The following is a 27979-nucleotide window of genomic DNA, read 5'->3' as shown; positions in this document are numbered from 1 at the left end:
TTGATTATATAATTATTTTGACAGTTTACACATTTAAATAAAAAATTTAGGTTTCAAGCCCTACTCCATGTCAATCTGCTCTTTCCCATTCCTGCTGGTGGAACCCCCTTTTCCTAGCAAGACCACTCCTACTTTTATCATTTCTTTTTGTGTGTGCCCCACTGAGTTGAAATTACATGGCTAGACTACTAAAGAAATGACATGCCGCCCCCAACAATCCTTAACTTGCCAACAGACCAGGGGAGGGGGGGATGCCTGGTCTCATGGGTGAATCACTATTTTTGGAGACAGAATATAATGATAGAATTACAAGCATGCAAGGCTCAATCTAACCCTCTTGGGTGGGGGTAGGGTCAAACAGTTTTTTTATCTCAGTTATACCTTAGAAAATTGTTCCTGTGTTCACATGCACCTGTGTTATGCATGCATGTGGAGGTCAGAAAACAACTTTGCAGGAGTTAGGTTTCTTTCCTTCTACCAGGTAGGGTTGAAGGATTAGGTTCAGGCTGTGAGCCTGGTTCTCAGTTTTTTGTTTGGTTGGTTTTGAGGGATTTCTGTTCTTTTAAATGAGAATAAAGCCCTACTCTGGCTGTCCTGAAACTTACTATATAGTGACTTTCAACGACCACTAGGCTGGACTTGAACTCTGAAGACCCACCTGCCTCTGTTTTTTGAATGATGGGCTTAAAGGCATGTACCACCATGCCTTAGGATATCAGCTACTAACTTTTCTGGCTTTTTGAAACAGGGTTTCTGTTTACCCCTGGATATGTTCTGAATTCTTCTAGGTAGACCAGGTTGTCCTCAAATTCAGAGCTCACCCATTTCTGCCTCCCAAGTGCTAGGATTAAAGGCTTATTTTGTCTAGTCACTACTTTTCAAATTGTAGAATTGCTAAGAGAGTTAATAACATTAGGTACTGCCTCACATACATTTTTTTGGGTGTGGAGAAAATACCTAAAAATCTACTCAACAATTTTTATATATCCATTAACTACTGTCACCATGTTGTATGTTCCTGGAATTCATTCCTCCTTCTACATCATCTTACACAACATTAAGATACTGTACATACACATACTAGTATTGACTGAGGGACAGACATGATTATCAATAAATTAGACTAAAAACCCAGATATACAAACACATCCAAATGACATCAAGCATGTCAATAAAAGTTGTCAGAATAAGAATACATCCATAAACAAAGCGATAATCTATGACCCAAGTGTCCCAGCTTACATAAATTCAAGGAGCTAGAGAGATGGTTCAGCAGATTGTGCTGCTCTTGCAGAAGACCCAAGTTCAAGTCTAAGTACCCACTTCAGATGGTTCATAACCACATCCAACTCCAGCCAAAAGAGATCCAAGTCCTCTTTTGGACTCCACAGGATCCTGCACTCACATACACATAGTCACACATGCACATATCCAGATTTTTAAAATTAACTCAAAATGTTCCAGACTTAAACAGAAAATGTATATAAAAGCCTATTGGGAGAAAATAATTGCAAACCATGTATAGTACTTAGAATATATAAAGAATTCCCAAGGCTGCTTGCCTCACCTTAAGGTTATACTTCCTAGCTGCCCACCTTAGTGACATGTCAGCCTCTGGCCCAGCACTCTATTCCATGTTCTTGTAGCAGATTGCTTTGGAAAGGTCACCAAGTAACCTCCCTTTGGCTTCCTGTTAGTGCAGTGCTTGTCTATCATCCTGGGCTAGCCTGGAGGCTAGGTGCCCCACAGGTCTATTAACTGGGAACCCTCAGGGGCACAACATGAGCCATGCTTGGGAAGAACCACAAGTTCAGGCCTCTGATTCCAATGGAACCAAAGATCCCTGAGAGACTAAAGCTTTGACTCCAGTGGTCTCAAAGGGCAATGTGGATCCTAGGTTTTGACTTCTGAGGTTCCAGTAGTCGGCTACCCCCGCAAACCCCTGCCGCCTCAGGTGAACATGAATGTTATTTCTAAAAATTCTGGGATACAATCAAAAGGTCAAATGTGAGAATTCACGGTGTAGAAAGAAGAAACAGATAAAATCAAATGCTATTTATTGGCATTATAATAGAAGTAGATAAAACTACATACATAAGACATATAGAAATCCACATAGATATGACCAGAGAAGAAACTCCATGATACATCATAGTCAGGATGTCAAAAATACAAAATGAATAAAAATACTAGAAGTAACATGAGGAAAATATCAACATACATACAAAGGCAGAAATATCAAACACATCCCAGACTTCGCACCAGCAAACAGAAAAAGCACAAAATGAAGTATTGTTTTATCAAACTCTGAAGTAACTGTGAGCCAAGTTTATCTAGCAAAGTTTATCTTTCAAAGTGAAGAAATAAGAATAGTTCAAGACAAACACAAATTTGATAATCAATAATAACCAAATTAGCGCTTCGAAAAATTCCTAATGGAATATTATAGAAGGTGAACAATAGACTACTTTATGAGAACACACAAAAGTGTACAATCTATAAAAGAAATGGATGAACTAAGTAGACTGTGAAAAGAAACAACTATTTATATTTGGAGCCCCAAATTTCATAAGAAACATCAAAAGGCATAAAAAACACAATGGTCCAAGCACAATAGTGAGAAACTTACAGGTCTTCTGAAATAAAAATGGGCAAAAGAACTTCAGATAGGATCAACTTAACAGAGACACATTTAGAATATTCTACCTTACAGGGAATATACATTTTCTCGGAAGTACATGGAACTTCCAAATTTGGTATTATAGAACAAAAAGTCTCAACAAATACAAAATAAAAAGAAATCAGGCTAATCCCTTGTGTCCTATCAGATCTCAGTAAATAAAGTAAAAGCAGAATTTGACAAAAGAAACTACAAAAATATTTGGGGACTAAATGATATATATTTAAAGTACCAGTGAGCCATCCGAGAAATTGAGAGGAAAATGCAAAATTGCCAGCTGCAAACAAAAAAATGAGAGCAACCTACTAGAACCTCCCTTCTGAGAGACAAAGCCAAGGCAGTCCTAAGAGGAAACTTTACAGTATTCATATTAAAAAGTGAGAGATGGCCACGCCCACAGGGTGGGATGGGGGGTGGAAGTGGCACCTTGGCAATCACAAGTAGAAGAGCTGGGCAGAGAAAGCCAGGAATGAAAGGAAATGGAAAAGTGGGGGAGGGGAGCAATCTCTAGGAATTGCAATAGACCTGGGACAGGGGAGGCTCCAGGGAGTCTACTAGGGTGACTCTAGCTGAGACTCCTAGTAGTAGAGGATATGGGGCCTGAAGTGGCCATCTCCTGTAGCCAGCCAGGACTCCCAGTGGAGCTAGAGTCACAATCCATCCAGAAAACTTTCAACCCAAAAATGTATCCTGTCTACAAGAAATGCACACCCATGAGCACTAATCCCTGACACTATTATACTCTGTTATCTTTGCAGACAGGGACCTAGCATAACTGTCCTCTGAGAGGCTCCACCCAGCAGCTGACAGAAATTGATGCAGAGAACCATTGCCAAACACTGGATGAAACTAGGGGAGTCTTGTATCAGTGTTGCAGGAAGTACTAAAGGATCCAGAGGGGATAGGAACTCCACAGGAAGACTAACAGAGCCAACTAACTTGGACCCTTGGGGGCTCCCAGAGATCAAACCACCAACCAAAGAGCACACACGTGCTGGATCTAGGACCCACACACATATTTAGCAGATGTACAGCTTGGTCTTCATGTGAGTGTCCCAAAACTAGAGCAGGGGTGACCCTGACTGCTGCCTGCTTGTAGATCCTGTTCCCCTAACTGGGCTGTCTTGTCTGGCCTCAGTAAGAGAGGATGTGACTTGAGATCCCCAGGTGGGTTGGTACCTCTTTTCAGAAGTGAAGGGGAAAGGGGTATGTGGGAGGCAGGACTGTGAGAAGGGTGACAGGGGAGAGAAAGGGCAGGCTGTGATCAGGATGTAAAGTGAATGAAAATGAATAGGAAATAAAATGTGAGAAATCTCAAACAATCTAATGAAGCACATCAAGGCTCTCAAAAAACTGCCAATCCAAAAGTCAGTAAATGGCAAGGAATAATAAAGATTAAGGAAGAGATTAATGAAATAAACAACAATAAATAAAAAAATCCAACCAAATAAAATTAAGACTCCTATCAGAAATTGATCAAAGATTTTTAATCCCCCAAATTATGTCAGACAGAAATATTCAATGTCCATTTCCAGCAAATTTTATGGTTTTGCTTTTCTTTAGCACCAAATAGTCCATTTTACAAATATAGCAGATTTTCATTATCCATTCATCATCCATCCATCATGATGGACATCTAAGTTAATTCCATTTCCTTGGAATATTAAATAGAGCAGCAATAAACATGGAAGTGAAAGTATCTCTATGAAGGATATGGAGTTATGGGTATATGTTCAAGAGTGGAAAACTGGGTCTTCTGGTAGTTTTTTTTTTTTTTTTTGGAAGCACCCTCACCAGCAATGAATAATTGGATAATTGTTTGTGTCTTTTTACTCTATCTTCTGTACTTGGGAATAAGGATCCCTTTTTCCCTGTTTCCTGTCCCTCAAACATCTGTCAGATCTCTTGATAGACAGCTATTCTCATTGAGTGAAATGGTATGTCAAAGTAGTTTTATTTGCATTTCCTTGATGACTGGGGATGTGAATACTTTAAAATTTTCAGAAGTAGGACTTCTGAAAAGTGCCTACTTAAATTTCATTACTCAGATGTTGGTTCAAAATTGTATTTGCTTAGTGTTTAATTTATCCAACTCTCTGTAAATCTGAATATAAACCTTTTGTCTGAAGTATACCTCGTAAAGAATTTCTCTCATTGTGGGCTGTTGATGTGCTTTCTTTATAACTTTATTTGCTGTGATGCAACTTTGTAATTACATGCTGTTCAGTTTGCCAATACTTGGTCCAGTACTCTGCTCTAGAAATTCTGTTCCAAAATTTATTACCATAATGCCTAGGAGGGTATTCCCTATGTTTCTTTCTAAGTCTGGGGATTAAAGTCTTTGATTAATTTCTAGCTGATTAATATACAAGGTGAGGATTAGAAATCTAATTTTATTTGGCTGATTTTTGTGTATTATCCTTTCAGCCTATTTCAGTAATCTCTTCCATTAATTATTTTTAAAAAATTAAGTATTTTTAAAATATTTGTTTTGTTTATAGGAGGTCCAAAATAAAGGAAGCAAAAGACACAGATTGGGAAGGAAGATTATCATTTCATCTATGTAGAAAATCCAAAAGATACACCCAATGGCCACAAAAAAAAAAAAAAACACCCAAAACCTCCCTCCTGAAACCTCCAGAATACAGTTAATGTACAAAAATTACTCTTATATATGCTATCATGAACAACTGGATTTGAAATGAATACCATATATATATATATATATATATATATATGCATCTAAGAATACTTAAATATCAATGTATCAAATACGTTCAAGCTCTAGGAATGTGTGTGATACTAGTCAATGAAAAACAATGTAGCCCCAAAATAACTGCATATAAATTTGGTCACCTTTGACAAAGAAGCAAAGGCAATATATGATATGCATGAGGGATTAAAAAAAAAAACAAAGGTACTGGAATACCTGTGCCCCCACAAGTAGAAGAAAAGAATCATAGTACTTTGGAGAGTGAGGCAAGACCCTGCATCATAAAAATGTAATACAAAACAGAAAAAACTCCACATTCTCCAGAAAAGACAGTTCAAAATAGATCACAGACCTATTATCAAAATGTAAAATACATCTCCAAAGAGTTAGATGATAACAGGTTTTGGTGAACAGCCAGCATGGAGAAAATATTTGCTAAAGGCGTCAAGGAAGCTCACTGGTAAAGTACTTGGTTCAATCCAAAGTAGCAGAAGACAGAAAACAATTATTCAAAACGCGCATAGAATAGAACGTCAACAAAAATAAACCAAAGACGCTACACAGCAAGAGACTCTGATACTCAGCAGTGAGATTTCACTATACACTGACATCATTGTTACCAAGGATGTACAACAGGAACTCCCTTAGATTGTCTGGAAGATGGCTAAAATGGCTTTACAGAACTAAACATATTCATAAAATATGACCTAGTACTTGCATTCCTTGGTAATTGCCCAAAGGAGTAGAAAGCTTATGTCAACATAAATACTGGCATACAACTCTGCAGATTTATTTGCAACTGTCAAATTTTGGGAAAAACTATTCTTTGGTAAAAAAAAAAAAACTACAGTGTATCAGACAAAGGAATATTTAGTACTAAATGAGCTATCAAGAAATAGATGTGGAAAAATCTCAAACTCTGATTACTAAACAAAAGGAACAAATGGAAAAGGCCAGTTACAGAGCCTTTAATCTCAGTGCAGAAGCATGTGTATCTCTGTGAGGCCAGCTATAGTGAGTAGATCAGGACAGCCAGAGCTACATAGTGAGACAATAAACAAACAAAATGTCAAGTCTGAAAAACAATCTATAAACATAAGAGACTACTCTAATTATATGGTATTCTGGGAAAATATGGAGATAAGAAAAAAAAAAGACTACTGATTGCCAAGAGTTAGTGACTAGAGTACAAAAGACTTTAAGGCAGGGAAATTATTCCATGATAGGTTAAATACACGCTATTATAAATACAGTTAAGCCCCAAAACTTTCTAATTCCAAGAGTAAAATCAAATATAAACTATAATCTTTGGATGATTCATTAACTGTCACAAATATGCCATTCTAGTAAAGGAATGTCAATAATGTAGAATCGCGTACATAAGTGAAGACAAGAGTTTCTTTCTTTGAGACACTGTTTCTCTACCTGGTCCTGACTATCCTGGAACCCAGACACCCAGCTATCTCCCAAGTGCTGGAACTAAAGACACATGCCAATCCTGTTAAATTTCTATGTGAATTAACCACTTAAAAAATCTTCCAAAGCACAAAGTACTAAGTAAGTTACCCACTAAATAAAATAAATTTATAATGACCACTTCACTGTTATTTACCAAAAATTGTAAATGAGGTCACTGGTAAAATCTTCCCAAAAATTAGCATCTGGCTATAATTACAACTGTTTTTGACTATAGATACTGTATTTCAAGTGTCTGGAACAACAGAAAAGCCAGCTAATGCAGAAAAGCAATTTATTGAAAGAGAATCTAGTGGCTCAGAGAACTGACAGGAGCCTAAATCTCGTAGGCTCTGAAAATGGTAGAATTTAAGGAAGCCAGGTAACCATATCCAAGGGTGGGACACAGAAGCAGTTTAGTTGGGGTGCTTCTGCTGCCAATACCAGACTTTAGAAGCCTAAAAGGTACTGGTGGTAGCAAAAAGACCTGTAAATCATCTGATGTCCCAAATTCTAAGTATGAACTTCTTCTGCATGCTGCTCCCTGACACACACCAGGAACCAAAATGAAAAAGCAAAAACAGATGCTCCCTATAACCAGTGAACAACTAGTCTGTTTTCTATCATTCAACTGCAAGAAATACTGTAGTTAAAAAAGAAATGAAAGATAGCAGTGTCCTTGAGATACCAATTAAAATCCTCAAGTTTTGTTCCCAGTTCAAGACTATTATTCCAATGGGGGAGGGGGGGATATTTACTTAGTGCTCGCTATAAGCCAAACAATACCCTGTATTTAAAAGAAATGTTATGAACATAAGTACACTGCCAGGCTGACAGATATACTTAATGATTCTAAAAACAAATTGGTTTAAGGAAGGCACACAACAATGTTATAAAGTAGTGCCTACTTGGTATCTAAAAATTCAAGTATTCTAAAGAATAGATTTTGCAACATGTCAATTAGAGACTGAATGTATTATTACTTCATACACAAATATTCTTCCAGCCCAATTTGTCCCTATTTACAGATAGAAAACTAAAGTCCAGAGGAAAAATCAGCACCTTGTCTGGTTATCAAATCTTGAGAGATTAAATTTTAACTATTGTACACTATCGCAAATAAAAAGAATGGAAATTGAGGAATAGATTCTAACTTAGAGGTCAAGCAAATGAAAACTCCATTACATAAAAAAATCCCAACAAAAGAAGATAGCTTTTTAAAAACAAATTTCTGGAAATGTTTTGCTGCCTTTGTTGGGTCAGAATATAATTATAAGCATCAAACAACCTCTCTGTTCAAGTGGTTCTTCTTAATTTTTGCTATGCCATATATAAAACTATTAAGAAAATGGAAGAGGGGTTGGGGATTTAGCTCAGTGGTAGAGCGCTTGCCTAGCAAGCGCAAGGCCCTGGGTTCGGTTCCCAGCTCCGGGGGGGGGGGGGGGGGGGAAGCAGCACCAAAACAAGAGGATCTTGACTTCAAAGCCAAATCTGGACTACATAGCAAAACTCAATGAAAAGGCTAACACAACTGAAAGAGTCCCCATAGTCCCTGTGATAGTTGTGGGTAGAAAATAATTTAGTCTCTCATTATATTAACAGAATAATAAGTACTTACAAGTTTGAATAGCACAAATACTAGGATCATATTTTATCTAATCTCTTAAACCTTTACTGGGAAATCTCCACTTCCCTTGAGGAAGACACCTTAACAGGGTGGGTATGTTGATAAACAAAATTAAAAAAAAAAAAAAACCAAAAAAAAACCAACCTAACAGGACACAGCACACAGGGATTAAGTTATTAAGACAGCATGCACAAGATCTGTGTAAGCTCAGGCTAGACAAAATCCCAAAATGAAGAGCAGGAGATAGGCATGAAACTCCATCACTAACTGAGATACTATTAGCATTTTATAGCTGCTGGGAAAGTCAGGTTTCTTTAATGATGGGCAGAGGTTGACAAGACTCCAGGATAGGCCTCACTCCCAAGAGTAGCTGGGCAACAGAAATTAGACTCAATGAGTTTTAAAAAAATTTCAAGTTGAGTGAGTAGGGAGGTAAGGGTGGATCTTGAAGTGAATAGAATTTACATTGTATAAAACTGTCAAGGAATAAATAAAAATTACAGTACTAGAATTTGCCTCTAACTGGGCGGTGGTAACATACACCTTTAATCCAGTATTCAGGAAGTTCTGCAGAAGCAGGCAGTTCTGAGACCAACCTGGTTTACAGAAAGTTCCAAAATAGCTAGGACTATTCAGGAGAAACCTTGTCTTGAAAAATCAAAAAGAATTTGTCTCTAGATGGCAGAAAAATACATACTTTTATTTATGTTTTATGTTTTTCAGATCCTTCCAAATTTTCTATAACTCATACATTCACTTACAATAAACCTTTATCACGTGTAACTATTTTTGTTACAGAAGACTAGTAGTCCCTGAGCCAATAACAGGGATCAAATTTAAAACAGTATTACTTAAGACAAATGCCTTAGATGGTTGTTTTGTGTATCCAAACCTTGACAGAGTGTTACTCAATTTCTATTGGTAGTAAAAGGTACCATAAACAGAAATAGAGACGCAAAGACACACAAGTGACACTCAAAGTTTCAACTGAAGCCGTGTTAACATTTAAACAAATAAAACTAGAGAACACTAAACTCCAATCCCATAAAACAATATACTAAATACAGTTTGCCTTACAGTGATTAATTTTGCCTCTTGGCCTTCTCTAACCAGAAAATTTAGGTAGGAGCTACACTGACCATGATAGCAACAAGCTGTACCTAAAAATAAAAACCAATGAAAACAGAGAGCATGGATTTAAAGAAGGGAGAAGGGCATCTGGAAGGTTTAGAGGGAGAAAAGGGAAGGGAAAAACTTTGTAAACATAATCTCAAAAATTAAAAAAAAAAAACAACCACTTTTAGAATTACTGATCAAAGCAAGCCATACAAAAACACAAGTAAACCCCAGCCTACTATTCACTATTGATTAGAGTTACAGAAATCACTGATTACCTGATTTGTTAAGGAGGATTCGGCATAATTTTTTTAAGACTTTCTATTTGATCTACATCCCAGTTAATAAACAGCAAAGAGTTTACTCTACCTATCACACATTAATATCTAACTCTCATGACAGCTTGAGAGATGAAGACTGTGACCAATTTACTAAGGCCAAAAAGTGTCTACAGGCAGGGATATAGCTGCAAATTTGTTCAATAACTCTAAGTGCAGTTCAAACTAACAACCACCCCGCCCCCGCCCCTCACTACAGGCACCAGTATCCCTATCCCCAGCTACATAAAATGATATGGGAGGACTGCTCAGCTAAATCAATGACCTGGCAGAAAAATGAAATAACAAAACAAGCAGCCTTTACTCACCCAAGAAAAAACTGGAAATTCATTTGCAGACATTGCTGGCAGTCTCATAAAATATGTGAATATACTACAATCTCAGATAAAATGTGTATGCTTCACAGATGCCTTTAATCCCAGCACTCAGGAGGCAGGGGCAGGTGGATCTCTTTAAGTTGGAGGCCAGATTGACCAACAGAGCAAGTTCCATGACACATGACATCCAGGGCTAAATAGAGAAAGAGTGTCTCAAAATATCAAAAGTAAAAAAAAAAAAAGCTTGTATGTGTCTCTGCACCAAAAACCACTAAAAGAAAATGATGAAAGGAATACTAACAAAAAAATGTGAAATTTCCAATAACATTGTAGGTGATAATTGGTAGTTAAGATGGTCTTCTACCCTAAGATCCTGGGAAGCTAGAGATCCAGGAGTCACCTTTCTGGCCATCAATTCACAATAACAAACAAACTGCAACTGAAGAACTAGACAATACAACAGGGATCACTGAAGTTGTAGATTACCAACTGTCAACAAACAGGAAATAGCAACAGGAAAAGAAGCTCTTAATATTTTCAACAATAAAATAAAATCATTACCTATGCATTCAATTGGTGCTTGGGAATAATCCTAGTCTATATTCTTTACAAATTATCTTCTTCTGTGTGGCCAGACTTGGTGGTAAAAATCTCTTATATAATGACTGGTGTTGACTCATTTAGCTTACCATTACATACAGTTTCAAAGATTATAAGTGATTTGTCCACCTTATGCCCATTTGTAAAAGAAAATTAAACTTGTCTACAAAAAATAAATCCAGTCCATACCTAATAAGCAAATTTCACCACACAGATAAATTAATGAGTTCAAGGAAAATATTTTAATCCGTCAGAAACCAAGTCACTTAAAACTTAACTTACTTCCCTTGAAACTCCTTTTAGAAATGAAAAATACCTGGTTATACAAATACCTAACTAACTCAGTTCTGAGGTAGGGACTGTCATACACTTTTTTTAAAGCTTTATAAATGATTTGGCTACACAGATCAGTCTTGAGACCTGCTGTACTTCTTTTGCCAATCCATGCATGACTGACTTAGAAACCTGCTACAAAATAATGCAAAGAGGGAGTAGGGTATAAATAAAACCACAGCCACATGCTGGTAACTGTTAGTAGCTGGGTAGCAAGTACATAGGTGTTCATTGTACCATCTCCACACATTGAAAAGTATGCTAAATTAAGGCTCTATCCTGTCAAGACTGCTCTTCCAGAGGTCCTGAGTTCAATTCCCAGCATTCACATGATGGCTCACAACCATCTGTAATGGGATCCTATGCCCTCTTCTGGTGTGTCTGAATCAGTTAATCCAATGTCCTTTCTGGTCTCCACAGGCACCAGGCACAAACAAGTCACAAATATACAGACAAAACACTCACACATTTAAAATGAATGTATTTACTTATATACACATAAATGCAAAACCAAAATTTTCAGTTGATACTACCCTCTGATTCAGGGTCAACTATGAATCAACAACTGAATGTGATTATAGTACATTAAGTTAACCAATAATCTGGATGTAATAAGAATTGACAATAGGAGTCACATGAAATTAATGTTTCTACACAGCAAAGAACTTAGAATAAATAACCATCAGAAGAATAGAAGAACCTCTTTGCCTGCTATTTATCTGACACAGATTAACACCCAAATGGTCAAATGAACAAAAGAAATGCAAATGGTCAAAATAACCTGTAAAACCAAAGTTTGTATGATATGTGCATTTTTTCCTAAATAGCAAATATATAGTTTCACAAGTTAAAAGCTAAAAAAATGGGCTTTGAAAACATTTTCTTTTTCAGTGCTCAGATCAAACCAAGGGCTTGGGGCAAAAGAAATGCTCCACTAATGAGCTACACTCCCAGTTCAGAAAACAGTTAAGTTTTATGGGTTGAAATTCATTGCCACGTATTGACATATAACACCACATATATGTGTGAAAACAGAGACAAGAGTTAGCTGTGATGGCTCTCACTTGAAACATTAGGGACTTTAAGGCAGCAGGATTGACAGATTTGAGGCTGGCCTCAGCTACATAGTGTCAGGTCAACCTGGGCTAAAATGACTGTCAAAACAAAAATTCCTCCTAAAACCAAACCAACAACAAAAACACCCATAAAAAAAATAGCCAAATTAGACTAGCCAATAAAAGGATGACAGTGGAAATGCTCAAATTATACCGTATGATGTTCTCAAAGAATAGAAATGTTTTTAAAAGGCTACAAATTAGACTCATACTGGAATATAAATCAAAGGTGTGTGTATAGGTGTAAGGGTGGTCTTTCTTTGAATACCTGCCTTCTAAGGTTTTTTTTTCCTCAAAATTTTCCCCAGTGAGGAAATTTCTGCACTTTCATAGATAAGACCTGGTAACACACTTAGAAATAAAAGCAAGTTGCTTAAAGGAAACCTACAGCATAGTGGCACAGTACTGGGCTGTTTAACTTGTGCTTGGTGCCTAACTCTACCACTATACTATACACTACACACTAGAGCCAAGTTATTACCCTTAAATCTGGGCCCATAGTGTATAAGTTCTCTGTTCCAAGTTTTCTTGTGGAGTATGGAGAAGATTCTATTTAAAAGCTGCTGGTGCAGCTATGAATCACTTAACAAGAAATATTATTGTGAACACACCCTAAAGTAAATGTCTATACAGACTGCTACTCATTATACAATCTTTTACCATCAGTAGGCAATACATTTTTCTGTATCTAATTCATTACTGATCCTACCATCAGCAAAAAATAAGCTTGTCTTGTACCATGTTTCAACACCAGATCTGGTGGCACATGTTGCAGAAATCTTAATGTCTCCATTACAGAATACATTCCTGACAACTATACAGGAAGTTTCTGAGCTACGTAAGGTATCTTCTCAAAACAAACCACAAACAGAAACTACACTGTTAGACAACACATGACTATAATTTGTCTTCTAGAGGTAGTGATCTATCTGTACTGCCTATGAAGCTAATCTTTTTTTCATAGTAATGGGATTTTTAATTTTAATTCATTGTACTCTTTTCATATATTATTACATTCAACTGCAGATTCCCCTCCCTCCTTTCCTCAGTCCTTCCCTATAACATTCCTCACACTGTTCATACTAGTGTTTCAGTGTAATTTATAAATCTCTTGCCAAGTTCTCTATTCCTATTGTTTATATTTGTAAACTACATTTTTTTTAAATTTTTGTATAGTCTACATTGGAGTTTGAGTGAGTATGCCATGGTGCACACATTAAAGTCAGACAACAAACTGCCAGAGTTGGCTCTCCCCTTCCACCATATGGATCCCTAACTCAAACATATGGAACTCAAACTTGGTAGCAGTTGCCCTAACCTGTTGAACCATCCTACCAGCACCCTATTGCTCATCTTTTGTTACCTCCATTATGTGGCACCAATGATTATGTCCCCAGAAAAAAATGTGTTGCATAAATATTATTGCCTTCGTTTAAAGGGTGAGGAAACTGACTCAATTTGCACTAAGTGACATAGCTACTACCTACTTATTTTACATAAACTATAATGGCTTCATCTTTACGGAGTACTCTATAATTACAATATCTTAAAATATTATTATTAATACATAATCACATATTTTATTATATATTATGATACTTAAAGGCTCAATGCAACCTAAAGCACATTTTAAATTTTATATATACTTGTTATAAACAAACGTGTAGGATTTTGATAAGCATTTTATAAGTAATATAAATTTAGTAAAATATCTCAGATCCATTCAAATATTAATTTTTATTGTTTCTTTATATATTTGATTAATATAAGAGTATATGTACGTGCATTTTAAGGCAAACACAGAAGGAAAGAGGGAAAAGGTAGAAAGCAGGCAGTTAAAAAAAACAAGACACGGGCCTCAGACCAGATATAGGTTTATTCAAAGATTGTAGCAAGGCAATAGCAATCGCATGTGCCACTGTGAACTCTCACCTTGGCCCAAACACTTATTACCTTGTACTCAAAGAAGACAATTGCAGGGTTTCTCAACATAGCAGCAGTTTTAAAGGCTGAGGAAGCACAGAAGTAGGAAACCTATGCTTATTCAACTAAATGAAGAGGGGCAAAATACAAATTACTTTAAAAATGAACAGAACTAGGTGTGCTAATGCACACCTGGAATCCTAGCATTCTGAAGGCTGAGGCAGGAGAATCATATGCTCGAGGCCAGCCAGCACCAGTCAAGAAAACAAAAACAAGAACAGTTTCTACTTACAGAACCATATGGTACTTTAGATACTACATAAACTAAATGATTTTAAAAGAGTTAATACTCAACAACTTTTCTAACATGCTAGTGAAATACTGTTGCAAGGACTCATTACAGATTAATAAGGTTGTGGCAGAACTTAGAATAGAAAGACAATTAACAGTAAAGAGCCATGTAAAGGGGGAAGATCATAGCAACCATTAACATCACAATACTGATTCCAATAACCAAATGAAGAAGGTATCTCCACAGATGAAACAAGAGGTTAACTTAGCCAGACTGTAATGTCCCAAATCTCGAACTGCCCGCACTCTATGCCTTCTATTTTTATCATGAGTTTACAAACCTTTCTACTTAAAATTCTAATACAATTTTTTATTAAATAAAATGTAGAGGGGTTGGGGATTTAGCTCAGTGGTAGAGCACTTCCCTAGCAAGCACAAGGCCCTGGGTTCGGTCCCCACCTCCGAAAAAAGGAAAAAATAAAATAATGTAGGAACAATGGAGAAGCAACCTGGGAAGGTAAAGTGGAAAGAGAAAAATGGAGACTGTGCACAAAGCTCATACCATGACAAAGAAATAAAAATCTCCTTCAATCTCACCTTTTGTCCAGCTCGAAAGCAGAAATCTACAATAATCCTGAAATATCCTGATACACTAATAACAAGGAAACTACCAAAGACTACTAGGGATTATGCCAGGAAGAGTCAAGAACCAACTTTATAATATTATAGAATCTTCCTAGCTAGAAGAATGGACACTTTGAACGTCAAAACATTAGCTTCAGAATGTTTCTATCCATGAGTACCTAAGTACACACATTTACATAACCTTCCGAAGCTAGCAGGAAACCAAAATATATCAAAGGCTGTTTTTAGAAGCCAGAAACAACCCAATAATTAAGAGAGTGACCTGCTCTTCAAGAACTGGAGTTTGGTTACAAGAAGCAAATGGCTTGTAACTTCAGCTCCAAAGGCTCTGACACCCTTTTCTGGCCTCCATGGATATATACATGTACAATGCATACACTAAAGGCATTAGGCATTTTTTTAAAAAAAATAAAGCTATGTTTAAAAAGATTAAAAAAAAAGTTGAGTGTGGATCATACCCATAATCCCAGCATTCAGAAGACAAAAGCAGGAGGATAAAACTGTGAGCTTAAAAGCTAGACTGGGCTAGTTCCAGGCCGGACCTAAAAAGAAAAGGAACTAAGACGCTCAGTCAGTAAGTAATATGCTTACTTACAAGCGCAAGGACCCATATTTAAAACAAAACAAAACGAACTGGGTGTTGTATGCTTAGAAGGCAGAGAAGATCCTATCTCAAAACCAACAATAAGAAGTCTCCTCACATCGATGGAAACCTAACTAAGGCAGTATGAAGAAGTTCATGACACCTTAAGTAGTATGTCTATCAAGTTTTTATAGCAAAAATAAGTAAATGTAGGTGGGCAGCAAAGGAATGACACCTGAAGCTAGTCTATGGCTTGCGCACGGTCCAGAGCATGCACACGCACCTTCATTACAAAAACTGAGTGTTCATTCTGCTCTTTCTACATCAACTATGTACTTGAGTAACCAAATTAAAAATGAGGGGAAATAAAATATTAGGAGAAAATAAAATGTTGGTGTTGAAACATCACTATTTTACTGTCCCCAATGATTTAATGAATTAAAAAGATTCACGTCATCAAAACACAATGTTGTGAATGAACATATACCCTCTGATGTTTGCCAAAGGGAATGAGCCTGAATTTATAACACCTCTGGACCCAGTTGCCAATGTGCAAGAAGTAAGGATTTCAAAATTGCTTTTAGCCGAAGACAATATTAAATAAACTGCTCTCAATCTTAGAGAAACTTCTTTTTTCAGTGACCAGCAGTAATGCAGACTAAGTGACTTAAGTGCTTAGCCCTAAAATGAGAAATCTGTATTAACCCTGAAGTGGAAGCTTCTGGTTTCTTTGGAAAAGTCAGTTATGTCGAATCATGTTTTGTTGGGGCATACAGGTGAAAGAATGTTTTCCTGAAGTAGACACAGGTGAAAGGATGTATTGCTATGGCAAATGCATGAAAGGATGCAAGATGTTCAGAATATAAATAGGATCCCATAGGCAGTAGGAGCTTGAGCATTGGTTTGCTTTGCTCCACCATACATTATAGCATTGCTGAACTCCACTTGTGGTGACACCACAAAGAGAAGCTCTCCAAAGAACTTCTCAGGAGGTTCCTGTGGTTTTTTTGCTGCTTCTGCAGTGACCATCCCTCTGTCGAACTCTGTGCTTTCTTTTGGATTGAACTGCCCTTGCTGGTTCATGTATGGTGACTGTCAAGTGGACTGGACTGTAGTTGCTGATTTGTATTTGGTGTTTGCTACCAGACTGAACCTGCTGGTATCCTACAACAAAGAATGGACTTGTTCCCAAAGAAATATTTCTAGGGGTTGGGGATTTAGCTCAGTGGTAGAGCGCTTGCCTAGCAAGCGCAAGGCCCTGGGTTCGGTCCCCAGCTCCGAAAAAAAGAACCAAAAAAAAAAAAAAAAAAAAAAAAAAAGAAATATTTCTAAACAGGTCCATTTTCCCTGTATCACAGTAACTTTTTTCTTCCACTACCTCTGGTGGGTGGTGGGCTAGAGAGGTTGAACTCTTATTAATAACAGTAGGTTGAGAAAAACTTATGCCTACATAACTCTACCTGCAAGGCTCAGGAAATATTTAGGAAAAAGAGGCAGAAAGAACATTAAGCCGGAGGACAGGTAGGAATGCCATAAAATGTCTTCTGGATATGGCATGACCACTGCTCTCATAAACTCACATATCTATGATTACCTGTCTGTATAGGATCAAGCTAATCAAAATTCTAGCATGGATAGGGAAAGGACACCCCCAAGGCCTACTGGCAGTGGATGGCTGATGGAGGGAAGAGTCTTTTTTCTTTGGGAAAAGTGGACATGGTAAGTTACACATGCTCCACAGTATACACGTAAGAAGAATAATCACTCTTTTTAGAGTGGAAACATGAATCTGGGACAGGAACTGGAGTGGTTAATGACCAAAATGCACTGTATACACATGTAAAATTCTCAAAGAATGTATTTACTTTAGCTGAAGGTGATAGTAAATAAGATTAAAGAATGTTTCACTGAGAAATCAGTCTAGAAACAGTAATAGATAAAATTCTGCACCAACTACAATTATATGATAGCACCACTATCACCTGGAAACCCACAAATGCAAAATTCATTCCCCCTCAAATTATGAAATCAAAACTTGGAGATACAGCAATCTGTTTTAATAAACCTAGGTGATCTGATGTTTCCTAAAGTTTCAGAGCCACTGTTTATGATTCGTGCATTAACTCAGTTCAACTTACTCAAAATCCTGTGTGATAATAGGTAACAATCACTATTTTATAAAGGAACAACTTCACTATAGCATAAAGAGATTAATTTGTACAAGATGATACAGCAGGTAAAAGTTCAGGACTTGAACTGAGGGAATACTCTATCATTGTACAGACGTCTTTCCACCAGTAAGAACTCAATTCCCAGAATGCCATAGCAGAGAAAGGAGAGCTTCCAGCAGTGGCATGTACCTGTAGTTTCAGCTACTCAAAGGCAAAACAAGATAATCACCTGTGCACAAACATACAAAACCAGCTTGAGGTGAGGGAAAGGGAAGTGTACAAAAAAACACTAGCAAAGACTAGTATATGCCTCAATAAAAAATAGAAAGGCAAATATAAGTAAATTTAGCATATTACAACTATAAAAACTATCTCTAAAAACTTTTCCAAAAAGTAAACACCTACAATATACAAAATACAATATATCTAATTATAAGGACTTAAAACCTGAGTTGTGCTAAAGGTGATTCATAGTAGTCCATCTGCACTTAGCAACCTTTTAATTTTTTTAACTATTTATTTTATTTGCATAAGTATTTGACTTCATGCCTGTGTTATATGTACTGTGTATGTGACTGCTACACTAAGAGGTCAGAAGAATATATTAGATCCCCTGGAGCTACAATTTCATATGATTATATGCTGTCATGTGGGTGCTGGAAACCGAACCTCTGTCTTCTGAAAAATCAACAAGTACTCTTAACTGATAAGCTATCTCTGTAGGCCCTAAATCTTTCTAATTGTAAATCATGAAAAAGAAAATTAAGTCCTTCCTCTACTTCTTTCTTTTAGCTCCTTTTATTTACCACTATTTTTAAGATTTTTACTTATTAATTCCATGTAGTATGAGTACACACACTGTAACTGTCTTCAGACACACCAGAAGAGGACATCAGATCCCATTACAGATGGTTGTGAGCCACCATATAACTGCTGAGAATTGAACTCAGGATCTCTGGAAGAATAGTTAGTGCTCTTAGCCACTGAGCCATCTCTCCAGTCCTCTTTACCACGATTAAAAAGGTAAAACTGTTTTCTTTCAATGTTTAAGATTATATGAACAAAGTCTCTAAAGTGGAATCAGATCTACAACTTGCATTTATAGTACTTCATAAAAGCAAAACAAATTCCAACATTCTGTAAAATCACTTTCCATGTGTCACCATTATGATTTTTAAAGGACAACTGTTTAAGTACCTTTTAAGAAACTCAAAGTTGAAAACTATTAGGTTAACACCTCAAACTTGTTTTATTCAGAGCACCACTCCTTGATTAGAAGCATTTCTATAACCAGAAAACCAAGATGGTCAGCAAGTACATCAAGTTTTACCAACTCAACCTCTATGACACATCAACTAAGAAGCTTCCAGAGAACCTGAAGAGCTGAATTATTCCTGACATTAACATATATAAATATTTGGTAACCAGTCATTGAAGAAAAGGGTCAAAAATACAAGAAAATTTTAAGAGCATAAGGACTTGTGAACTGACTGTGCGATCACTGCAAAGCAGTCTAACATGGTCACAACTATACAACAGACTTAAAAATTTAATCTTATGAGAGGCAATGTGGAATGTGAAGGCCAAATATTTTCAAAGCAACCGAGTTTGGCATTTCAATGATACTTTGAACTGGTGGTTAAAAACACACAACAAAAGGAGAATTAAAAAGCCAACACTGTTTCCATTGTGAACTTCCAGTGTTAAGAAGGGGGTGATTCAAATATTGGAATGTCTACTGTGCACAATTCTGTACCAGTCATCCCAGTTTCATAAAATAGAGTTTGAGTCTAAGTAGTTTTGTTTAAACTACAGAAACTTAAGTGTTAATATTTAACCCCTATATCTAACATGCTCATGTTTTTTGTTGTTGAAAGCATGAAATTGCTGGAATCCCCCCCCAAAAAATCCTTTAATACTTAATTTTCAAATAAGGACTTGTTTTCACAGTGATTCATAATCATATTTATGTAAATAATTCAAAAATTTTTATTCATAACTTTTCCACTTTCTGTTCCCTTAATTTACAGTTCTTACTATTTTACAGATAGGCACAAAAACCCTTACTCTGTCCGTATTTGTATATGAGTTAAAGGCTGGCTGGAGGCTATACATTCAACTCTCATTTTCTGGTTTTAACCATAGTACAAACCCAGAATGGCTAACACTGCACAAGCAAAATAATTCATCAACGGTTCTTAATAGCTAAGGTCTGAATCACAGAATCTAGGATAACAGCATTAAAAACAACCAACTACCTAAGAATATTACAAATCCACATCAAACAAAAACTTTATTCCAAATGTCTATATTTCATATAGAAAACATTAAACAGAACCAGGACATGGAATTAAAATCAAATATCAAATCAGACTGCCACAGAAAAAGGGACCTATGACTAGTCATTTTAGTATACCGACTAAGCCAGCAATATCAACTCCAACTAGAACCAAAGAGATTACTACCACTATTGTTTCATTATAATAGGTTATCTAGGGTCTTTAACAAAGAATGGGTTAGACATCACTATAGACTAATTTTCAAATGTGAGAAAATGCGGAAAGAATTTAACAAATAAATTGGACAAAAAAGAGAAATATAACCTGAAGATTAAAACAGATTTAAAGTCTACATAAACTATTTCATAAATGGACTTTTCTCTGAATCAAACTACAAATAAAGTATCAGGGAAATTTAAAAACAAGCCGATTTTCTACTTTTTTTTTGGGGGGGGGGTTGTTTTTTTCGGAGCTGGGGACCGAACCCAGGGCCTTGCGCTTCCTAGGCAAGCGCTCTACCACTGAGCTAAATCCCCAACCCCCTACTTTTAAAATTTCAATCTTAACTGAAAATGATTTTTGGGTTATACTGTCAAGAACTTTCAGCTATCTATACAATATTTGTATAGATAAAACTAACATGTCAAGAGAGGTTTATTTCAAAATATTTCTATGGGAAGGGGGATGCCATAGGATGAACTAGAAAAGCTAAAGTACGGGGCTTGGGGGGTTGGATAACATACTACTGAGTTTGGTATATTTCAAATGTTGTGGCTTAATTTATAAATGTACTAACAGTATGCATTTAAACAATTCCCTTAAATTTACTAATGAGCTCCATCCACTGAAATATTTTAAAAAGAAAATAATACCAAACCTGACCCATATAATGGAATCAAATTAGCACAAGCAAAAAAAAAAATGGAAATTCCAGCTCCATCTTCATTTCGAGATGTAAAATATAAACACCAACCACAAAGATCTAAAAAAACCAACACTAACCTAAAATCACAGCCAATCATAGTCATCCTGGTGGGAAATCCCAACACTGCTCCAACAGCTTCCTGAAACTTCCTGACCAAATTCTGGTCTCCTGTTTTTGTTCCTCTGAAGCACTAATAAAGACACTCAGGTCAGGCTACTGGAGGACCTACAAAAAAATTGGGGGAAAGACGTATATCATTTATTAGAATTGGGTAGTTAACCATTATATCAATAGACACACTCAGTTATTTTTGAAGCAATAGCCCTTAAATGCCAACTTACATTTTTAGAAGCTGCTTTGAGCAGTAACTTAAGAACTCCAAAAAAGAAATGTAGAGTGTTTCTAATGACACTTAAACAATACCCCTAAAAACTGTTTTCAACTCAAACAAAATAATAGCAGGTTTAACAAACTGACACTAAGGAAAACACATTTTTGTGGGGAAAAAAAGCTGTACACATTAAAATTATTTTTCACCTTCATAAGTGCTTTTTGGCCATACTGGGAGACAAACGATAAACATCCTGGAAATTCAGGTTGAACTTTGTCACTGAATCTTAGACAAAGTTTTTATTTGGTACTGCCACTCCTTCCTCTCTTCTCAGATCTACCTAGAATAAATTAAACCTTTTAGGTCATGCCTTGATCATCATTCCCAGACTTAGTATAATGCTGAAGGATAAGAGTTAATTAGTGATTATTGCTTAACCCATTGTAAAAGGAATCAAGACAAGAATCTCAAAGCAAAAAAAAAAAAAACACAAAACAAAACAAAAAAACAAACTAAAAAAATCTCAAAAGCAAAGTGTCCTGTCTTTCAATTTAAAGAGTAAATTCATTTTCCTACAGCACTTCCAACTCAAACCCTGAAACTCAAAACTGAAATTGACATATAGTTAATTACCAGATGCTACCCACTAAAATTTGAATAATAGCATACTTCTTACAACTATATTTGTACTCTAACCCCATCACCCTAGGAAAAGAACCACTCTAGTACTGAATAGAAATATTAACAGTAAGAAAAACTACTTCCAAATCAAATGTTAGAAAATATAAAATGGCAAAAGCACAACAGGAGGTAGTTATCTAAGAGCCAGCTGTGGTTGCCTTTGAGGGAGAAATGCTGGTATTTAGTTAGTAGATCAACCTTCCTAAGGTCTTGCACATAGGTATTATCCTTCTTAAATAAAAAGATTGCCAAATATGCCCCCATACTGACTCGAGGTATCTTAGACAAAGTTTAAGTTTGTCTAAAAATGATAATAGGTAAAAAGAAAGAAATATAAACACTTAAAACCTAAGTTTAACACTGCAAAAAAATTCATGACTTTTTTGAGGTGAAGGACAAAACAGACTGTCTTTGAAGGAGTGGCAAAAATGAGTAGGCAAGGGATGAGGCACTCCCTTCCAAAAGGTAGAACACCTGGGTGTGGTTCATGACAGAAACATAGCTGGTGGTCATTCCAAGAGAATGATTTTGCACTCAAAAGTCTTATACTAATGGAAGCCTCAAATAGTGAGAACATAGTCAAATATGAGCCAATGATCATACAAAGTGGTTTATGAGGAAAAAAATTCAAAGTAGACAGGAGTGGATTCCTAAGCATATAAAAATTTACAGCTGAAGAAATAACAATTTTTTAAAAACCTTACCAGGCTGTAAAGGTAGAATGTGACACAAAACATCTACTAATATATTCTCATGTATAAAAAAAAAAAGGCACCCAAACTTCCTATGAGGCAGGCATTTTACAAATTTTCTGAATCTAGAAGCAACCCTTTAAGGTAAGCATTACTATCCTCATTATATAAACAAACAGAATCTGAAAAGTAATTTGCCCAATGTCATGAGTTCAATGTGAACTGGAAGTAAACACTATTTTCTACACCAGGCTGCTTCCCATGAATTGGGAATGTTGACATCTCCTCAATCTATGCAACACTGGTGCTAAATAAAAGAAGTAATTCAAATCATGTTATCTACAAACGGAAACACATGATATGGAATTAATTGTCTATAATAGAAGTGATTTGAGGAGAAAGGAAGTTAAGTAAATTTAAAAGAAGCGTGACTATTTAAGGGGCAAAACACGTAGAGAAAGGAAAATGTACTGGGGGTCCACAGTGCTAGAGGATTCAGCTCCTGGGGGTGGGAGGAAGAGCAGTTAAGAGAGAAGTATAAGGCTTAAGAAGTGAGAAGCACTTAAATGGTGGTTAGCAGTAACAAAACAAACTGATATACGCAGACCAACAGACTACAGAAATATAGGCGGGAAAGGGGGCGGGTCCCAGAGTTTGTAGCGTGGAAGGGGTTGGAAAAACAGAAAGTTTCATCTAGTTGGGGCACGAAGGAGACCCCTAAGACTGCAATTATGCGACCACTGACCCGTTTATTGTTCTGCCCAAGAATGGTCTCAAAGCATTCAAAGTTGAAGAAATCAGTACGCTGTCCCCGCGTCAGGGATCAACAAGCAAGAGGACCTAGGAAAATGGAAGGTTACTAAGGCTCCATCCACAAAGATGGAGTAAATGCAGGGGACAAGATAAGCTCTTTTAACAACTGCGCCAAAAGCACCATGGAAGGAGATGGGACAGGGTAGATGATTCAGGCTATGCTCTAAATTAGGGCTAGAGAGGAGTGATAGGAATTTTTTTTTAACTTCTCCCCTTAGTAATGCATCCCGATATCCACGTAGCTGAGAGATTTGACAGGGAGATAGAGTTTGGGAAAGGGAAGGTACTCTAATGACTCTACAGATTGACCTCTCAAACCTTAGCTCAAAAACTGCGGGAGCTGGGGAAGCAGAGCCCACCTCGGATCAAGAAAAACTAGGGGTTTCATATGGGTCCTTGCAAGGGCTGAGAAGCAAGCGCGCAAAGATTATGAGACCAGTCTTTGGTGCGTCCCCCTCTCCCACCTTTCAATCTAATCCCCAGCCCACTGCCCAATAACTATCCACTCCCTCCCGCACTTCCCAACCCGCCCACTGCGACGACGAAAACGGAGGCGTAGAGCGATTGGTGGGGCAAAGGCAGGCCCACACGCGGCTGAGGCCAGGGAAATGGTGTCGCTTTAACCGGTAAGAAACAGGATGGTCTTCATCTCAGGAAGGATTTACCGGCACCACGACGTTTCGCCATTCGTCATCTCCTTAACGTCTGGTACCTAAGAAGCGTCACAAACGCGGAGAGCTAACCCCTTGGTACCATGTACTAGCAAGACAGGCATCAGCCTCCGCCGCCATCTTAACAGGCGGACCGACCCTAGTCACTGCCCCCCCACCCCCAAGGTATCTCCGCCACCGCCGGCGAATCCCACGAGGACGTAACCCTGCTCCCGCGAGAACTCACCGGCTAAGAACGGCAGCACCAGAAAACGCTGCTCGCGCCTCCGCAGCTCCTGCACTCAGTAGCCAACCTCTGCCGCCTTCGCGTGATCCCAGGAGAACCTCCACCAGACCAGGAAAAATTGAGCCCAGCCCGTCCCAGACCTCTCCTTCCACCAAAGCCGAAATCGCTACTGCTCAGCTCTCACCCCACGCGAAGCGAAAAGCAAATGACGCACAACCTCACGGAGCACTACGGGGCGGAGCCAGTATGCCGCCGCCGGCTCCCGCATGCGCTGTTGGAACTATCGCGATATTACGTTCAACCTCGGCGAGACCTTCGTAATTCACTGCAGGATACCGCCCGCGCCTCGCCTTTAGGAAACATGAGATCTCGCGAGACCAGGTGCACGCTCCTAAAAAGGAGAAAGGCGGAGCTTCGTGAAAATGACTGGGAGTTTTTCGGGGAAAGGGAGGAAGCTCTCGTCCTTTAGGGATCTCGCTTACCACGAGGTTTCCGACCCACTGCGGAGCTTGCTACCAAACCTCGCGATGACACAGCTCAGCGCCAAATCTCGGCCATGTCTTGAAAACTACCTCCGCCCCCGATTTAGGTGTCTGGAGCCTGCCTAGTGCTTGAGGAAAATTTAAAAAGTCAACCTGTTTATTCTCACGCTTCCAGCAGAGCTGTACCAATTAGCCAAACTCCATTCTGAAAGCGAAAAAATGGGTTCCCATTGTTACCTTCCTCGAAGAATAACGTGCTATTCTTAACTAACACATAAAAGATGTTCAATATCCCAATAAACACACAAATGCAAATGAAAACAATGACACAACAGATTTTTTCTCAAAACATGGGGGAAAATTTAAAGACCTCTTCCTTCGCCGCACTGCAGGCTAACCTGAATCCATCTTCTCATTAAAAGCTCATATCATTAGTTCTGCCTCCAAAGTCACCAGTTTTAAGTATCGAAGCTTCTTTACGTTATCATAACCAAAAAGACCCAATAAAGTGGTTTTCTCCGAACAAAGGCGTCTGCCCTCAGAAGCAAATTCAAGCTTGGGGTGGGGAGAAAGGTGCTTTTAGATTTTAATATGGCAGTTTTTGCATGTCTAACCAACAATGTTTCTCCAATAAATCTTGGGATCGAATCTGGCCCGTTTGTGGGCTTTTCCATTCTAATGCATTGTTCTGTCTATTCTAATTTAAACATGCTTCCTTCAGCGTACAGTTTAATAGTAAAGGTACCCCCATCTTTAAAAAATTTTCTCGATTATTCTTAGCCATCCCCCCATCATAAACTTTAGAATCGTCAAGTTCCAAAAACTTAGTACATTTATTGGAATTGCATCAATTGCACGAGTCAATATAGAAAAAATGAATATCATTACAAAATTGAGCCTTCCTATTCAGAAGCATGAAATTCCTTCTCCATTTATGCAAACGTTCTTCCATTGTATTCCTGAAAGTTTTATAGTTTGCTTCTAGATTATTTTATTTTTCTTGGGATTTAAAGTGGGGCTCTTTAAATTTTCAAAATTTTCATTGCTTATATACAAGACTGTTCATATTTGACTATTCACTTTTGTAATTAGAAAAATGAAAATGTGCTCAAATATAGTAATAAGCAGCAAAATGCAAATGAAAGCAACGACATGTGATTTTTACTCTATAACCGAAAAGATATGAATATTAGTAACAATTCATGTTGGCATAGCTTTGGAAAAATAGGAAATATCATACTACATTGGAGAGTGTAAATTATTATGGCCTTTGGGGAAGGGAATTTAGATACATCTATCAAAATTTGAAATGCATACACTTTTTGATTCAGCAATTACTTCTCGAAGAATTTCTCCTACAGGAATAGCTTCGTACATGTGCACCAAACATACACAAGTCCATTCATTACTGCCTTACTTGCAATAGCCCTCCCCCCCCCGAAAAAAGCTAGTGTACAACAATCAGGAAACGGTTAAATAAACTGTAGTCCAAGCATACAATGCAGCGATATAAAAATAGGACGAATTTGAATTCCGTGATATATAAAATATAGTTTTAAAAAATAATGCAATGAAACAAAATGAATGTGTGTCCAGCAGCACCATACATAAAAGAACGAACACACACATACACATACACACACACACACACACACACACACACACACACACACACACATAAATGGACACATGCACGCGCACGCGCGCGAGCCTAGTAGTGACCATGAAGCTTGCCTGTTCGCCCCTCACCTTCCTTTTCCTCTTGAGACCGCCTTCCTCCAACCCTTAAGAGAAAAACTGAAAGCTGGGCCTTTACTCCCTCTCTAGGGCCACTTGGCCAAGGCTACTGCCGGTACCTCGCATCCCCAGTGTTGGCCGCTCTCTTGCGCGTTGTTCGCTGCTTCCCAGCTGTCTTGCTGTCCCCAAAGATGCAGCTAGCCCTCTGCTGGAGGCCGCTGAGGACTGGGGGAGGGGAGAGGAGGAGGAGTTCGAGGAAGGTTGCTGCTGCCGCCAGGCCCCTTCAGCAGCCTTTCCCAAAGGCCCTCTGAAGCCGCTACCTCCTAGCCTCAGATCCAGATCCCATGGGAACTGCCCCCTACCTCGAGGAGTCTAAGACAGCCCGTCCCCCAGGTCCAGGAAGGGGGGAGGGGGGTACTATGCTCACCTCAGCCGCAGTGGCTCTGAGAGGTCTGCAACGGTGTGCAGGGTCTGAGGCCAGTAGCAATCTTGTCCCCCCCCCAACCCCCTCCCTCGCCCTCGGTTTAAAACGCCCCCCCCACCGCAGCTCAGCGCAGACTGGATTTAAGGCTCCTCCTACCTCGCGATTAGCCCCGCCTCTTTCCCTTGAGAGGGCGCTCCAGCTCCCTTGGTGGTGTATTCTACTCACCTATGGGAGACCTAGCTGGAGCTACTCATGGCCCAGTAAAGGCCACCATAGAGGATAGTAGGATCACTAAGGAACTGCAATTTGATTCCTCTACAACGAAAATCCCTGAAGGGATAAAACTTGATATGCATTTTAAAAATTAAGGAATGGGGAGTATAAAAGGGCAAGATGGGGCACATTGTGGAAGGCCAGAAAAAAAGATGAGAACCACAGTGCAATCTACAAAGGAGCATAACATTTCTCCTTTGTATTAGGTGAGGTGGTACTGTAATTGGAGGACTCTGTAAACTGTAGATGATCAACATTGGTAAATGTATAGAAATAAAAATGTCCTGGTGGGAGATGGCCCTATTAACTGCTATTCGCTTGGGATATAGAATGAAATTGGAGAGTAAAGGATGGTGGTGGGGGGCATTGATTTGCAACTCTGAATGCTTCAATAAGGTTTGAATTTTAATAAATGAATTAATTTGATTTTTAAAACAAAAATGAAGAGGCATTAGTGAAAGAACACTTGTGACATTAATTCCAATATTACCGAATGGTGGTTCAAACCCTGAGTTGGGAATCTAATTGATGCAACCAC

At 38.0% G+C, this 27979-nt stretch overlaps 1 protein-coding gene across 44 annotated transcripts in view; it reads right to left on the bottom strand.

The window, feature by feature from the left end:
* The window catches only part of Huwe1 (HECT, UBA and WWE domain containing E3 ubiquitin protein ligase 1), a 130091-nt gene extending 102814 nt beyond the window's left edge, over positions 1 to 27277 (bottom strand). For 19 of the 44 annotated variants that reach the window (XM_063280228.1, XM_063280197.1, XM_063280210.1 and 16 more), the window contains exons 1-2: positions 24526 to 24663; positions 21189 to 21336 (exon numbers count right to left, since the gene is read on the bottom strand). The gene's annotated coding sequence lies outside the window, so the exon portion shown is untranslated. Of the gene's footprint in view, positions 1 to 21188; positions 21337 to 21648; positions 21783 to 23560; positions 23656 to 24293; positions 24341 to 24525; positions 24769 to 26756; positions 26970 to 27171 lie in introns of those variants that run through there. The other 25 variants (XM_063280204.1, XM_063280217.1, XM_063280230.1 and 22 more) reach the window with 15 other exon arrangements.
* Positions 27278 to 27979: the final 702 nt, after the last annotated feature.

Source organism: Rattus norvegicus, chromosome X (assembly GCF_036323735.1).
Source record: "Rattus norvegicus strain BN/NHsdMcwi chromosome X, GRCr8, whole genome shotgun sequence".
Classification (NCBI taxonomy): domain Eukaryota; kingdom Metazoa; phylum Chordata; class Mammalia; order Rodentia; family Muridae; genus Rattus; species Rattus norvegicus.
The sequence above is the reverse complement of the archived record's forward strand: the minus strand, read 5'-3'. Positions and strand labels throughout refer to the sequence as shown.